The sequence below is a fragment of the Uranotaenia lowii genome, chromosome 3 (assembly GCF_029784155.1).
Source record: "Uranotaenia lowii strain MFRU-FL chromosome 3, ASM2978415v1, whole genome shotgun sequence".
Taxonomy (NCBI): domain Eukaryota; kingdom Metazoa; phylum Arthropoda; class Insecta; order Diptera; family Culicidae; genus Uranotaenia; species Uranotaenia lowii.
Window position 1 is genome coordinate 191,644,714 of NC_073693.1, and position 18,461 is coordinate 191,663,174.

Here is an 18,461-nt window from a genome sequence, read left to right on the forward strand (position 1 = left end):
CATCAATATTATCTGAAGGTGTCCTGATTTTTTAGGATTTTTTCTGCTTTTTGAGAGACCGTCCCCTGTCATTATTTCTTAAAAATACACTAACCCATGGCTTCGAATAATGTTTTTCTCCATTTTTAATGTAGCAAATATGTTTTTCATCGTTAATTAAATGAAACAGTTACTAAAACGACTTTAGTTCTTAGAAACTATTTATGGAATCAGCGTGAAACTTCTTATTTTTCATGGTTAACGTATAAGATTTTATGGAAAACCAGCCTCCGCAATCTGATGAAACTACAGTTTATTGTTGTTCCACTCGTATGAACTTTCGGTAGACTAAAAATATTTTTTTTGTATTTTACTAACTTCCCAGAAATTTTAACAACTATAATCAATCATATCAAAATTGGGGCAGAATGCTCACAAGACCACGTGTTTTACGCTCAAATTTTGAATGAAGTTTACTTAAAAAAAAACCCAAATATCAAAACAAAGTGCCCTTCTTTTCATTTGCTGACGATAAAAATACGATAACAATGCATATTTGATTATAACAAATTTCGTCCTTTTTCGAGTTAAAAGGTGCACCAATATTCGACTCGAAAAAAATATCTGTCACCATGTTGCCGCGATATCAGACAAGAAATACCTGAAGGCGTTTTACCTTTAAGGATATGTGTATTCTGAAAAGCGAAATTTTCGATAAGTTTAGCAATAATAAATGTTTTTTGCCAAAGTATGGTCAGTTTACAAAAATACGACGAACATGTAATCAAATATTCGTAGTTTCAATCATTACATACCGTATAATCATCACTCCAGTTTGCCTTGAACTGCGGCTCGTCCTTAACAGCTTTTTTGGTCTTCCTTAGGTTCCGCTTGACAATAGCCCAGTATTTCTTAATTGGGCGGAGCTCTGGCGTGTTGGGAGAGTTCTTGTCATTGGGAACCACCTGCACGTTGTTGGCCCTTTTACCGTAATGGCAAGATGCCAAATCCGGCCAAAGCAGTACGGAACAACCGTGTTTCTTCAGGAAAGGAAGCAGACGTTTATTCAAACACTCTTTCACGTAAATTTCTTGGTTGACAGTCCCAGAAGCTATGAAAATGCTGCTTTTCAAGCCACAGGTACAGATGGCTTGCCAAACCAGATATTTCTTCGCGAACTTTGACAGTTTCATGTGCTTGAAAATATCTGCTACCTTTCCCCTTCCTTTTGCCGTATAAAACTCCTGTCCCGGAAGCTGCTTGTAGTCGGCTTTGACGTAGGTTTCGTCGTCCATTACCACGCAGTCAAATATCGTCAGCATCGTCGTGTACAGCCTCTGGGATCGCGCTTTGGCCGTCGTATTTTGTTTATCATCGCGATTTGGAGTCACTACCTTCTTGTAAGTCGATAGTCCGGCTCGTTTTTTGGCTCGATGCACGGTTGTAGACGATACACCCATTGCGGCATCTCGGAGAGAGAGGTTAGGGTTTCGCTTGAAACTACCGGCAAATCTCTTTGTCGTCTCAGCGGCTTCCGGTTTTCGATTTCCCCCCGATACAGACTTCCTGGCTGTCGACAAACGTTCCCCAAACACTTTAATTACATTTGTATCGGTTGATTTGGCAACTTTTAGCGATTTTGCCAGCTTTGCGTGCGAGTAGCTCGGATTTTCGCGATGCACGAGCAAAATTTTGATACGCTGCTCTCCTCCCTTGGACGGCATTTTGACAACTAAAGAGTGCATTCCAAAATCAAAACAGGAACAACATTCTACACACACACACCTTCAAAATGAGGGGTGTTCAGGTTTTTTAAATGCAAAATTGAATGCAAATTTTGACCGTATCACCCTTTAGATGATTGGTATCGCTGTAAATAGCGGTTATGCTTAACTGGTGCGTCTTGTACAGTTTTCCCTAAATGAAAAAAAAACTCGCAACGACCAGAAATCGAACTCGAGTCCTCTGATTATCTCTCCGACACCTTACCAATAGACCAAATCGTCAGGTGAAACCTTAGTCAAGCTTTCAGTTCACTTTATCGAGTTGAAATTGCTGCTAGATTTTATGGCAGAAAACGCTCACCGTGCCCCGATTAATGGTGCTTATACTGTCCCAGAGGAGGTGACTGATTTTCAGCTTTCAGCTAAAAAAGTTATTAAAATGCATTGTTAAACGTTTTTATCTACTTTTCCTAGTTTCAGCCAGTTAGAAAGTAGACATTTTTAGTTTCTGAACACGAAACAATGATGTAACTCACATATTAGAGCTATTTTCTGTGGTTAAATGAGCGTCATTCTTAAGGTGACTATTATGCCCTTATTTCTTCTACGATATTTAATTGGTGTTTTTCGATACAATCTGCTGGCCAGCCAGGAAGCTGCTCACTTCTGTTACATAAATTAAGGCATTTACAGCATCTGTATTAATTTAATTTTTTGAATATAAGCAGGGCAGTATATCTATAAATCTGAAGGTTTCCAGAAAAATCCTGATTTTTTTCATCGGGATGTTCTGTTTCTTGACAAAATCAGCTGGCACCTATTACCTTTGACAGTTAGTTTTCAGGAAAAATCCAAAACAGCAGTTGGCATGGTTGAAAAGGTACAGATTATTTTTGATACAGATTCCGTACGCACAGAAGACCGATTTTAAGGATTAGGTCTGATTTCATAATTTGACAAAAAAAGGCCATAAAATACGGTTTAAAATAGAAAATTGAAACCAAATTGAACACTTTTTTTTTATAAAAGACAGAATTCAGATTTATATGAAGATAGTCCATTAAGCGAAAATCACAGTTAAAATAGCTTCCGAATAGGAGTCAATATTATTTTAAGAGTATATGTACTCTTTTTCGATCGAGAAATGGGCATACTCTTCTTTTTTGTAAAATTGTGTACCGTAATCCGGGGTAAGATTGATCAGGTTTTTTAATTTTTTTTTTGAATATTTTTTCTATTAAGGGGAATGTGTCATATTTCATATTTTCAAAACCAGTACTGGACCCCTATGAACGTAAAACATGGCTGCAGAAATTTATTAGACTATTTTAAATTTGATTCAAAAATCGATTTCGTCTCTGTTCAGAATTTAATGCTTTGGGGTAACATTGACAAGTCTCTATTTTGACGGGTTTATCGAGTTTTCTTGATCATGAAGGATACAAAACACTTTAGTTACATTTACAAATGCTAGTTTTCATTATTACCTTGCTTTTTAACGATTTCTTTTAAACACATTTTAGAAAAAGAACAATAATGCTGCATACAATTAGGGGCAATAATTATAACAATTGCTTAAACGTTTAAGCTCCAAAATTCAATTGAAATTTATCTTCACACATTCCCCTAGGCCCTCTCATTATTTCCATTTTCATTTTTTCTTCAAAGTTAACCATTTGATAGTGTTCCCATCCATTTACGGGTCCAATACGGGCTTACTCTTGAAAAATCTCCTTATTTTTTAAATAACAAAAGTTTATCATTAAAAAGACAGACACCGTCTTAGCCGATTTAGGCTTTACAGACTGAATTGACGTGGACAACTTAAGATTAACATTAAACACCCAGTACCGAGATGGGAATCAAACCCATGCCATCAGAGGACCAGCGATTACCGTCTTACCACGCTAACCACTCGACCACCAAGACGTACGTTTTTGAATGACTATAAAAATAGCACTATAACTATAGGGGAGAATGGGGATACTTGATCCCCTTTTCTTATTTTCACCATATCTTTTTGGAAAAATTTAGCAACTTGCCGTCTTTGACATTTTCAGATAGCTTGTAACTTCAAGTTTCTATGCTCCAAAAATTAGAACGATACTTGAACCCGTTGATGAACTAGAAGCATTTTCGTGCGAGTAAAAAAATTGCGATTTTTCTGAAGTCTCAACGCTAAAAACATTGCATACTTAAAGGCGCTTTTTTTTATAATTAGGAGAAAATTATTTATTTTTGCTATTTTCTTCACACAATTGTTTGATAAATATAAGTTTTTGGATAAATATTAGTAATTTCGTAATCGGCAATCATAACGATCAATTCAGAAGAAGAATATGCCGTTTGGAAGAGGGATCAATTGTACCCAACTCTAGGGGATCAATTGTACCCATAATCAACATTTTAGAAAACTTTTTCTGAAAAAAGTTGAGAGTTTTCCATTGCGTTGAAAATATGGCATTATGAAGTTCATTTTACGCTAGAACGATTGATATATTGGAACAAATATTTTTTTCATAATTTTCCCATGTAAGGAACATTTTAAAGTGAGGAAAAAAGATCTTCAAGTTACATTTTGTGAAATTTTTCAAACAAAGTTCAATTACAATTATTCAATTATTTTGTTAAAAAATTTTAAACTACAAGCATTGTTATTTTGCTTATTTTGGCACATTTTTCTAGAACATTTGATCTTTGTAAGACATTCCAGTTTCGAGATATAGCTAAGGAATCAAGTATCCCCAGGGATCAAGTATCCTCATTCTCCCCTACTGATTAGTCAACACAGAGATTAAAAATATCAGCAGCCTTGCTTGCGTGAATGTGAATTTTTTTCCATTCAGAGTCTTCCGTTTGCGTTTCCTTCATTGCCTTTTCTCACTCAAAAAACTCTCTGTGACTGACAGCGTTTAAAATTTTCTTTCGCTCATCTTCCCATTCAATTTGGCCAACGGTCACAGTCAATTCGAACACATGACTATGAGCTTCGCTGTAAACTCAGTCATTCTAATTTTGAATGAATGGAATCTGTTTAAGAAAAGTTAAACGTTGTTCCCGGCGCAAAGCTATCAAATTAATAGCGACTAAACGATAAACGATAGAAACTTGAAGTCTTCGAAAGAATCAATCTACGCAACAAGATCTTTCATGTTCCATTTAAAAATAAAAGTTTAATCAAAAAGCATGTGACGCTCTCTTATTTGAGTTAACCGCCCAGATTCGCCACACGTTTCAAATATTGGAGTTCTCACTCTGTGCTTTCTTTCTCCGAAAATTTCTTTGGGCCCGGCTAGTAAAACTACCAAAATTAGCGTGGCAATGAACGTGTTTATCATGTAAAAGCTTTTTTAACAAAATTTACATTAAAACCAAATCGGTCACTATTGAAATAAGCTACTGATGAAAATTTAATGCTACCTTTTCGTTGCGTCACATCAGGAACGAAATTCCGACGATGAACAGAGCATAAAGTTATTACCGCAAAACGGGGTAACAACTTTTTCTCGGCTCGGCTCTCTGCCCAAATCACCACCCACCTACCTACTCGGAGAGCGAACAAACACGTTTTGCTGGACGTGCTGCTTGTGGTTCTAGAAATTCAGGAATGATTTTACTTTTAAAATTTTCATATTTTTGTGAAATCTCACAGCGTGAATTGTAGCACCTCACTAGAATGTAGATTAAATGTGCTTTCCAATGAATATGCTTTTGATTGGTCCAAACAAAGTTAAAGCACTGAAAATCCGGGTACAACCTGACGGTGGACCACAAAAACAGATGAAATTTCAATTTGTTAAAAATATCGCCCAAAGTAGTGAACTTTGAAAAAACTCCAGTAAATTCAATTTTTGTTGCATGGAAAATCTAAGACAGCAAAATGTTAGAATTTTAATAGGTTTTGTAGTCATATTTTTTTTCAAAAACTCTACCATCGCTCAAACAGTATTTACAAGCAATCGAATGAAAAGTAGGTTTTACAGACCACTTTTTTTGAACTTTTTGCGACCATTTCATAAAAAAAAAATTTAAAAAAAATATTTCTTGGCTTCATGATGTAGACATTAACTTCAGCTTTTATATGCATAAGACAAATATTTTTTGGGCGTGTAATATATAAACTACAGCATTTTTCCTGAGGCATGTTTTTTCGGATTTTTTCTCTCATGCTGAATAACGAGAAAACTAGTAGCTTTAGCTATATATAATGTTCTAAACATATTTTACTGACATTACGAGGTTTCTTTTGATATAAGTTTTGTTTAGATCGGTTTAACACGCCAAAAGTTATAACGATTTTAGCTTGTAGTGTCAATTTGACACTCCTAGTGCTGATTAGGGTAAAGAAATCTGATGCGGATGAGGGTTAATAAATAGGGACGTTTTTCAAGAGTAAGCCAGTCTAGGACAAAAGGCCAGAAACCCTATCAAATGGTAAAGTTTGAAGGAAATAATTTAAGGAAAATGATGCTAGGGCCTAATGAATTGAATGAAGGTAAAATTTAATTTTTTTTTGTAGTTAAAATTTTATAAGTTATGTTAAAAAATTTATCTCCTTAATTTATGCAGCATCATGTCCATCTTTCGATTTTAATTGTTGTTCGGCCTTAACACACGAATTGCCTTAGTTTATCAATTAAAATTATTTTTAAATATTATGAAGGAGTTTTTTACATCCTTTTTGATCCAGAAAACTCGTGAAAACCGTCAAAATAGATACTGATCAAGCATCAAATCCTATACAAAGTCGAAAACGATTTTTTTTATCAAATTTAATGTCGTCTAATAAATTTCTGCAACCATGTTTTACGTTCATAGGAGTCCAGTACTGGTTTAAAAATATGATACATTCCACATTCCTCTTAACAGAAAAAAATAATCGAGATATATTGAAAAAAGTGATTAATCTTACCCCGTTTTACGGTACTGAAAATATTAAAAAGGTTTTCCTAATGATGTGACGCAATGCTTGAATGGGTTGAATACATTAAAATAACCATTTGAACTCAAAAGCTTTGTCTGATATAGATTTTGTTTAAATAATTTTAATAATATTGGGCAAAGAATATTTTTTTGCCAGCATAATTTCTATAAGTTTTCAAAAACATTTTCAAACTATTTTAGAAATAAAACATGAACAATTAGAGTATTTATCTGTAGAGGAAGTTAATCTTGTGCTTCACAACAACTTTTAAAATGCCATAAATTCAACAGGAGTTTGGCAGATAATATAAAAGAATCGTATTTTAAGCTCCGGAAATATTGTTTACGAGTTTCTCGGCTTTATAACAGAAGTCATAAAAAATACTCCCAAAAATAAACAAAGCTGCAAAATTTGGTGAACTTTGCCTTTTTTTTCTTCATCGAAAGCCCAGCAGTAGGTGTATGTATGTTTGTGTGTACGTATCAACCGCAAGTCACGTGCATTACGCCAAACCCTGCGGTTATCTTATATTGCTTCCCGAAAGTCACAGCGGAAAAGATGACTTCCTTGCGTTTGGTGCTTGGTGTGTAAAGAAGGAAGACAGTGATACAGGTTCGTAACAAATATTTTGCTCTCTACCACTTCTCACTCGCAAAGCACTGGCACTGGCTGTCTCTCCGGGGCGTAATATATTCCTACCTTCATTCATTGTGGGTGAATGCCAAGCTCGTGGAAACGCACATTTACTCCTATTTGCATAAATCGATTTACTCGGAATCTTACCCTTTATTTTCGTTGTTCAATTTCATTTCTTCTGTTACCTACATTCGGGTCACGAGAAGCAGCAGCAAACTCCCGGAAATCTATACTTGTTGGCTGGGGAATGTTCAATGCTTTCCGGCACTTGGAAAGGATTGTCGAACAATTTCCATAGTAAAAGCTCTTTACGGAAAATGCTTTCTTGTCTTGGAAACAAATAAATTTCTGAATGACAAAAGAATCTGTGTGATGATATGCATGAGCTTCATTGGCCAATCACTCACTGTTTCAGCTAGCTCTTTCGATTAACTGACCTTGAACGTTATGAACCATTCGGGCGTAGTTTTGGATGAAATATTTGCGGATGAATCTTTCTCAATACCTTTATATGTGTTTTTTTGTTGGTAGTAACATAACACCAGTTCATAAAAGGGCATGTCATTAACTCTCTGGAGCCACCGTTTTTTTTATCGTTTTCAAACTGATCGTACAGATATCTATAATTCTAACTTTTGTAAAAGTAAAAAAATTTTAGTCTTGTCTTATCTAAATTTACATTGGTACATCATTATCATAACCCATGATTGAAATTGAGTAAATGTTAGTGGTGACGCATAAATTCAGGGGAAAAAATATTTGTCGTTTTCAATCGACATACTTAACCTAGATTCCTGCACAAAATAAAGAATTACGACCTTAAGAAATCTATCTTGTTCACTTAGGTGGTAGAAGCTACCGAACATCACTGTTTTCAATATGACCAGATTCATGCTATAATGGGTGTGTCAGAAAAATGTTGTTCAAATGTTCATTTGAAGCATTTTCATGCAAATCCAACTAAAGAATTTTTTGCCAATCAAATTTCATTTACCTCTTCGTATATCAACATACATAGTCTCAAGCCACAAAATTATTGAAAAAAAGGAAAAAATCAATGTTTTTGTTCCTTTGAAAAGAAGAAAGAAGCCACAAACACTTCAAAATACTATTTTATAGTAGCGAGAGTTTTATTTTCTCGTTTTTATTGATAAGAAATAATTAAGCTACAATTTGTTTGTCTATCTTTTTATAAAATGTTAGCCAAATGTTAGCGTAAGGAAAAAAATAAAACACATTCCAGGTTGGATAAAACGTTCTCATTGACCATGAATAGTTATGAATAATTGAAAAAATTGATTGTTTTTATTTCAAAACCCTGATTAGTACATTTGATTATAGATTGTTATGTATAACAGTGTTGCATTAATGCAACATTGTTATCGTTATGTTGTGTTTCCCTCAACAACGCGTGTTTGTAATTGTAAATTTTACATTTTTGAAACCTCCACCACAGCAAATCAAGTAAATCTTTTTAATAAGTTTACAAAATAGCTATCTAATGATACCATGTACGAGTTGAAGTACTGCAGAAAGCAACGGACCCATTACCGTGTTCTGTTCAGCCATGGTATCAAGTTAATAAATGCTACCGCAGTCCTGGATATATGATACAGAAAATCGGAGCCCATTGCTCAAACAACAACCAAAAGGCACGCAACAATTTGTCGTTATCCCGAACGAGCCAAAGAACTCGAACACCTACCTTCTGTTTGCATTCCTGGCTAACGTTAGAGCTTACAGTTAAAAATTACACCGTTTGCACACACGATCTAAACACAATTAGTTGAATTTAGGCAGTAATTTCATTCGAGTGAGTTCAAAAACCTGCTGATTTACGTTGAGGTATTTCTCAGAGCCATTCAAAATATCACAATTCTATTTAAAGCGACTGAGTAGCATAAAAAACTGTTTGCTATCCCGTTATTTCTTATCACCTCTCCAAGTGCAAAACGACCAACATTAACTTTTTTTTCATCAGCAGCAAACAGCACTCAAAAATATGTGGCACATGAATCAGCACGTGTACATTTCCTTCCAATCATATACATCTGACTACAAACATATGTATGTATAAAGTAGGAACATCCCACTGATACATCATGCACACGGTCATTCCTCATTCCGCGAATATCTACCTACTTCTGACGGCAGAGCGAAGCATCGCTGGGGCAAGGAACGAACAATTTTCTGCTTCTCGGTACGCGTGCTGCACGAAAAAGTCCGATATACATACCTACATATGAGCTAAACATAACATATGGAAAATAAACCTCCGTGTACGGTTGAATGGTACCAAATGTTGAATCGGAAACCAAAAATCTGCAGAAAACAATGTGTAGTACATACAACTGTATGTTACCGAAATAGATGGAGCATGGATTGGCAAAAGTGACACAAAATAAGATCGAATTGTTCAATCACGGCGCACGTTTATATGTTTTTCCTTGCCGGGTACATCAACTGCCGAATTGACATTTGAATCTTCACAAGATCAAACAATTTTGAACAACTGACTAGAAGGATGAGAAATGGAAGAGAGAAAAAGGGGTGGAAGGAGCCAGAAGAAAGACAAGAAATGAGAACGAGAGAAGAGAGAAAAGATAAAAGAGAAGCGAGAAAAGAGATAGGAGAAGGAAGAAAAGAGAAAAGAGAAGAAAGAATTGAGAAGTGAAAAAGTGAGGAGGGAGAAGAGAGATGAGAGAAAAGAGAAGAGAGAAGAGAGAAGAGAGAAGAGAGAAGAGAGAAGAGAGAAGAGAGAAGAGAGAAGAGAGAAGAGAGAAGAGAGAAGAGAGAAGAGAGAAGAAGAGAAGAGAGAAGAGAGAAGAGAGAAGAGAGAAGAGAGAAGAGAGAAGAGAGAAGAGAGAAGAGAGAAGAGAGAAGAGAGAAGAGAGAAGAGAGAAGAGAGAAGAGAGAAGAGAGAAGAGAGAAGAGAGAAGAGAGAAGAGAGAAGAGAGAAGAGAGAAGAGAGAAGAGAGAAGAGAGAAGAGAGAAGAGAGAAGAGAGAAGAGAGAAGAGAGAAGAGAGAAGAGAGAAGAGAGAAGAGAGAAGAGAGAAGAGAGAAGAGAGAAGAGAGAAGAGAGAAGAGAGAATCGACATATTTCCAAGGCTCATGTCTCCATTTCCACGGCTTATTTCTTCATTTCCACTTCTCATATCTCCAGTTAAACATCTCACGCCTTATTTTTCACGTCTCGCCTTACATTGGATATTCAAGAGTTAGTTGCGGTTTTAAACAGCGTTTCGAAGCATACTGGATGCCGCTTTTTTGTGGTTTAATACGTGATACAAAAAGTAAGGTGAGAAAAGAAAACCTTGAAAGCCGTTTATCATACTCAAAACCAAAATCATACCCATGGATCAAGTATGCTCATTTACCCCCTAATGAGGATACTTGATCCCAAGGGCAAAAGTTTTTCAAACTCCAAATGTTCTACAAAAATGTGTCAAATAGAGTATAGCAACTATGCTATAAAAATAACAAAAATACTTTTTGAGTTATTACACTTTGTTTGAAAAATTTCATAAAATGTTACTTAAAGTTCTTTTTTCATCCTTTAAAATGTTTCTTACATGAAAAAAAAAAGTAAAAAAAAAAATTGTTAGAATATATTTTGAACATTATTTAGTTCGAAGAACTTGACTACCGTTTTAAACATAAATCTGTGCTTAGTATCTCAATTAAAAAATATATTTTTTTCTGTGAAATTAAGATTTATAACTTCATCACAACTTTTATTCTAAGAAACTTGCCGTCGTGACCTAGACGACAGCGTGTAATATTTCTAAACCAGAGCCATGCGCAAGGTTGCCGAAAAAAAATTCTGTGTTTTCAAGAAAAAAAATTCTGACTTTCTGTGATTTAACTTAAAAATTCTGTGATGGTTTTCTGTGATGCTATTTCCTTTAATTTGGTTGTAAACTCATGATAAATAGGGTCTTTTTTAAATTTTTGTTGGGATAAATCAATTAACATTACCAAACATATCATATTTTTCTATTTCGAGGTTAGAAGTTTAAACTTTATATTGGTCAAAAAATTTATAATTTTAGAAATCCTTTCAAAACTCAAAAAATTCTGTGAAATCTGTGAATATTTCAAAATTCTGTGTTCTGTGACACAGATTCTGTGATGAAATTTTGTTCAAAATTCTGTGAAATTACAGATTTTTCTGTGATTTCGGCAACCTTGGCCATGAGATCGAGTCTCGGTCATGGCGTACATAGTACTATTTCTGTGGGCTGGTGGTTTAAGCAATTATATCCTTGAAAGATGTACGCTTTAGTGTAAAATTCAGATCTCTTCATAGAAAAATGAAGTATCACTGAGATACTCTATGTGTGTGTTCGTTTAAAAAAACAAACAGTTAGTGCATACATTTAGGGGTTATTTATTTTGCGAGTTTTTGAAAATTTACAAACATTTCAGCTATTGTTGGGAATTGTTATTTTCTGGTATCAACATAAAAGTGGGTTAGCTTCCAACAAGGCTGCCAAAATCACAGAAAAATCTGTAATATCACAGAATATTGAGCAAATTTTCATCACAGAATCTATGTCACAGAACACAGATTTTTGTCAATATTCACAGAGCCGAAGCGTAAACATCGATCACAGTGGTGCCGGATAAGTTTTTCAATTACTGTCCGTCAATTGCATCGTTGATATATGTCGCGAATGACATAAAGATGTTGAATTGACTATAATCGAAACAAAAAAAAGACGACTAATAGCAATTCGCAGTAAATAGAATTTGATGATTTTCTATGCAACAAATATTTTCTTTCAAATTTGTTCATACAACATTCAACTAACGGAATTCAAACCTACCTTGGCACAACAGCCCAAAGTTTCATCGAATGGAAAAAATATGTAGTGGAATTTGGCATAAATTAGGGATACCAGGCGTACTCTTTTAAGAGTACATGTTGTGTAGCCGATAATTGCGAGCTCGACACTCTCTCGGTCTATAGGCCATTCCGAATTGATACTCTCTCTCTATCGTCCTCACTAAACGCATACACACGACGGCTGAGCTATCGTGCCTTGAGCGGTCGTCAGTCTGCAAACGATATTTGGTGAAATAGGTCGCGTGTCTCCCGTTCAGCCAGTGCAGTGTAAATCATATGTTCCACAATGGCGAATCCAGCCAGGAAATTTTTTTATTCGACTGGACGGGAGGCACGGATTTTTGTGCTTTCATATGTGTTTCAATCAGTTTTTATTAGTGAAGTGAAGTGGGTGTCGTAAGTTAAACTAATTTACGGTAAGTTGTTTACTCTTCTAGTATTTGAAAGAAAAGGAGCGAGGGAGGGCGATCAAATTTCTTTTTCTTTACATGGAGTGTTTATTTTATAAATGGTACGTCTCGGTGGTCGAGTGGTTAGCGTGGTAAGACGGTAATCACTGGTCCACTGATGGCATGGGTTCGATTCCCATCTCGGTACTGGTTAACCTTGGTTAACAGTGTTAAGGTTGGAAATCAAAAACTTTGATTTTGTTCAGTAAACCACACTTTTTCCAGTTTCAAGTCGTAGATGGCAGCACTATCTTGCAGTTAAAACCAAATTTAGTCACAATTTTGATTTTCCAGGTTTATTTATGCCCATATTCATCATTTTGAGGTATTTTCCCATCACATTTTTTTGGAAGTTTACGCTGTAGAAAGCTTTTCCGGATTTGCAAAAGAATCACCAGCACAAAAATGTACAACCGCCAAAATTCCTACTCATCTCAACTTCCGATTCAATTGCAAATCATACCAAGAATACTGCTAGCTGTCTGTCCATCAAGCTCCATCGCAAAGTATAACTTTATTCTGATAATCGGTCCAAAAATCACTTTTAGTGACCTTGATGTAATTCTATTTTTTTTTGATTTAGTGATCTTAGAATTTCCAAAGCGTTCACACGGTACATGTATTTATTTCTTGACCAACATCATCCAGCATTCCCTAATTAAGTTGATTCGGAAACGTTTGATAAACTTATAAATAGAGGTAGAGTAAATATCGGTTGGGAACGTTGTAAACTTTTTGAAGACATTAATGTTCGGCGTTGTTATAACTGTTGGAATTTTGGTCACAAAGCTGAGATCTGCAAAGAGTCAATCCGTTGTGCCAAGTGCGGCGAAGGTCACAATACAAATGAGTGCACTGCACAATGTGAAAAGTGTATAAATTGTATAAATCATAATAGTACAGTGAAGTTAGACTTGGAGAAAAAAGTTGATATTTGTCACCCTGCATGGAGTTATGATTGTGAAATATATAAAAGGAAAGCCTCAAATGCAAGAAAGTTTATCGATTACGGCAAATAGCAATCAACATCTGATATATTATATCTAAATGTTTGCGGTTTGCTAAGCAGCCTCGACGAAATTTGCGTAATAGCTCAAGAATTGAAACCTTTAATTATAGTATTAGTTGAAACTCACCTAACGGAAGACTTGAATTCAAATTCATTGAATATAATGGGCTACACCATGATACACTGCTTTTCGCACTCAAGACATACTGGAGGAGTTACAATGTATGTACGGAATGTTTTTAAAATTGACATTGTATTAAATGCATGTGTTGAAATGAACTGGATTCTGGCAGTAAAACTTAATGATGGGAAAAAGCAAATTGTCGTTGGAGGAATTTATCATTCCCCAAGTACAAGCAATGCTCGGTTCTTAGATATTCTGGAAAATACTTGGCTGAATGAAATTGCTATGGATGAAATTGACAATTTCTTTTGTGGAGATTTCAATATTAATTTCAATAACGAGATTGAGTGTAGAGATTTGAGGCGTGTCATGGAGGCAAACAGCTTTCGACAAATTGTCACTGAAGACACTAGGATAACGACTAACAGCAGTACTAGAACAGACTTGGTGTTCACAAATGTGGAAAGTGCTGAAGCGATTATCATTCCAGATTTTCGAGTGTCAGACCATGAGTCAGTCAACATTTATGCTGGATTAGGACTTAATGCTGCCGTATCCGAAACCTACCACACATTAAATGATTGGAGTCGTTATAGCAGAAATTCATTACGTCAGCTTCTTGAGGCAGGATTGCCAACATTGAGATGCGCAGACTTTAATGAGTTAGTAAGACGTATCGATTTATTATTGAAGAATAGTGTTAATTCACTTGTACAGCAAAAAAGAGTTCGTGAAAAACTGGTACTTAATGGTACTGGTTCTGGTACTCAATGGTACTCAAGAAATCTTAGTGATATGAAAAAACGAAGAGACAAACTGTATAAAAAATTCTTAAGAAACAAATGTGAAAGAAGCTGGCATAATTACAAAGCTGTGAGAAATGAGTACTCGCGTAAAATTAAAGAAGCAAAAAATAAATCTATTCAAGATGAACTGGAGAAGAACAAATCTAATGGTAACCTACTTTGGAAAACGATAAAACGATTAATAAGTACAAATGGTGCCAAAGCCGATTCGATTTCATTCAATGGAGTTGAAATAACAGATGAATCTGAAATTGCGCAGAAGTTCAATGACTTTTTCATCGATAGTGTCATGCAAATTCATGATAGTATTCCGGCAAGTTCCAATAATTGCATTGAGCAGATCATTTATACCGGCGGAAAATTTCGCACATTTGAAGCAATAAGCAGTCAAGAGTTTGATGAAATCGTTAACAATATGAAACCCACTGCGGGTATTGAAAATGTCTCTTTGAGAGTCTTCAAAGATTCTTTGCCTTTACTAGCAAATCCGTTACGAGATGTTATAAACACAAGTCTTCGATCAGGGATTGTTCCAGATACGTGGAAATATTCAACAGTTGTTCCTATTGAAAAAGAGAAGAATGCGCGAGAGGCATCACTTTATCCCCTATAAACATGTTGGAAATCCAAGAAAAGATGCTAGAGTTAGCAGTTAAAAGGCAGTTTTTGCGATTCATTGAGTCCGAAGATATACTTATCGCCGAACAGTCTGGATTCAGGAAGCAACACTCAACAGAATCTGCAGTGAATTTATTACTTCGTAATTGGAAGATCAACATCGAAAATGGTACCTACACTGTTGCTGTGTTTCTTGATTTTAAAAGAGCATTTGAGACTATTGATCGATTGCTTTTAATGGATGTGTTGGTAAGAGTTGGTATCGATGGTACTGTTCTTAACTGGTTTAAGAACTATTTAGAGAACAGAATGCAAAGAACAAAGTATGGATCATCTTATTCACGATATAGAGAAAATAATTTAGGTGTCCCCCAAGGTAGTGTGTTGGGTCCCCTGTTATTTATCTTGTACATCAATGACATGAAAAAATGTTTACAGTACGGTCGTCTCAAACTATTTGCGGATGACTCAGTCTCCTACTGGAGCGGTAATGATTTAGAACTCGTTATACAAGAAGCTAATGCGGATTTAAAGAATATTGCTAATTTTTTGAAATACAGAAAGTTGTGTCTGAATCTTACTAAAACCAACTGGATGGTTATCGGAAATCGCAAGGCTGAAGCTAGTACTAATCTGTTTATCGATGGATGTGCAATCGAAAGAGTACGCCAAGTCAAATACTTAGGAGTACAAATAGATGAAAAGCTGAATTTCGTAGCTCATATCGACTACACTGTCAAGAAGATTGCCATGAAATATGGAATACTTTGTCGGATAAGCAGATATATGACTTTCTGGTCAAAAATTATCTACGTAAAATCTGTTATTATGCCACATTTCGACTATTGCGCTACCATATTGCTTCATGCATCAGATACACAAACGAAAAGGCTGCAGAGAATACAAAACAAGATAATGCGAGTAGTGTTACGATGCAATCGATATACTCCAAGTGCTCTTATGCTTGATATGCTGCAATGGTTGACAGTTAAGCAGAGAATTGCGTACAACAGTTTGATTTTCATACACAAAATGAAGAAAGGAATGTTACCATCTTATTTATTGGACGGTCTGCAGTATGGTATCGATATACACAGATACAATACAAGAAGAGCTCAAGATTTTAGATTACCAAACACGAAAAAAGAGATGACCAAACGTTCTGTTTTCTACAACGGACTGAAGATGTATAATAACCTGCCACTGAACATCAAAGACAGTTCGAACCTAAATGTCTTTAAGAAACTGACAATACAATATGTTAAACAGTCAACCTGAAACAATGACCAATCCTAAAAAGGATCATATGGATGTGATGAAGATCTGAAGAAGTATCAGATAAAAATAAAATGTACGGTGATGGACATACGCGGGAGTGAGACAAACAAGTCGTACAGAAATTGATCGAATAATGTAAACATAATTATCCAGAGGATAAATAGTCCCTCCCACTTCTAAAGAAGCGTATGGGGTGGAGGAAGGACCCAAATGGGCCTTTGGGACCATCACAAAAAAAAAAATCCCGGATATTCGAAAATGGGCATGAATTTGGTTAAGATAGTGCTGCCATCTATGGCTTAAAACTAGAGAAATAGTGTTTGACTATTAAAAATTATTAGTATTTTTGAATTCCAACCTGCTTTTTGGATTCAGACTCAGCCCCAAATCTATGTTTCATCATTTTGCATCATACTTATGAATGTTAATGAAGAAATCAAGCAGTTTTATAAAGTTTGATAGCTCAAATGTCAAATTCCTTAACGCTAGAGGAGCATCTCTTAAAACCCCCTTTTAATACCTTTCCAAACCTTTGGAATTCTGGAAAACTCTTTAAAATGCAGTTATCTATTCAAATAATTCGTAGAAGCATTATTGTTCACTTTTACACAGTAAACTTTTAAAAATAATCTTGTTTTTGTTGAAAAACTCAAGTGGTGCTATTCTTATTTCGCACCCTTTTTTCACACTTTTGGTCCTCAACGCCAATTGCTACGTCCAAAACAAGTGAACTTATGCTTGATTTATCCGTTAAGCAATTTAGAACAAACTGTGGAAGAAAATTTTCGTAATTTTCAATCATTCATATTTTTACAAGCAAAACACATAGTGGTGCTATTTTTATTTCGCTCACTGTATATGTTTGTATGCACCTTATACAAATCCACACCGCTTAACCGATCAGCCTGAAATTTGTCACAGTTATGTGTTTGGACCATGGTAAGGTTTTAGTAATAGTTTTGAGCCCCTCCCACCTGAGAAAAGGGACCCTCCCATACAACATTCGTTTTTATTCACACGAACCAAAAGTCATGGCACCCATTTGCCAACCGATTTTCGTTTCCCTTGGCGGGTTTGTTTTCACCATCACCAAGGGATGGGCATTAGAAACGCAAACGACCATCCAGAGTTCGCGTGTACTGGATAGCTAATCAAAGCCTGCTGATGATAGAAAAATTCATTGCAAAATTTTTGGCGGGCTTTTTTCTTTCTACTGTTCGTAGCACGGGTCACAAGCACGTGGTTCTTGGATGAAATAATGAGCCTACATTATGGATGAAAAAATACCACTCGCATGTTACGAATATATTGATGAAAACAATGGTTTTCAAAGTGGTGCTTACTGCTCCTGGAGGGTATTGAGAGTCTACAAGAATACGCAGTATGTAATGTCAATGCAATGATTCATCTTCATAATGAATTGACTTCTTCTGCTGAATAGCTATTTGAACGGAATGCTGAAAACTAATGACCGTTTTTCATAAATTCCAGCTTCTAAAAACCTACCATTTTTATATTATTGGAAATCCTCATAGAGAAAGAAGAAGTTTTCGAATTCAGAGTTATAAGCTGAAGACTGCGAATTCATAGCTTTGATAGCCGTCAAGGAATGTAAATGGGGGGTAAAAAATTTTACATGCATTATCTGGAAAAAAAACAAATCCAACGCATGAAACTTTATGTAATAAAATCTGAGGTTTTAAATTTATACCATTCAATTTCATTGGTAAAAATTCATTTAAAAAAACCTAAATCGAATGATACCTAAGAGATGTTAAATTGACAACTCTTCAAGTCTTTTCAATAATGAATGGGATAATTGTGTCCAAGAGTAGACAAATTGAAATATATCTCAGATTTTTCATACCATGATCAAATGAAATCTTATGTTTTGAATTTGTCTTGGAACATCTTCATACCTGAACATGATCACATTTTCAAAGGTAATGGGAAGTATTATAGAAACATGAAGTGCGGACAAGCGGAAATTGCGAGTTCAAGTTCTTTACGGTGAGCCGATGAATGTTTTTCGAGAAATTTTTATATTTACGGCTTATGTTCTCA

General features: G+C 35.4%; 1 protein-coding gene across 7 annotated transcripts in view; it reads left to right on the top strand.

The window, feature by feature from the left end:
• LOC129758376 (uncharacterized) overlaps window positions 1–18,461 on the top strand; it is a 201,976-nt gene that overhangs the window by 20,542 nt on the left and 162,973 nt on the right. The gene's annotated exons all lie outside the window — the stretch shown is intronic.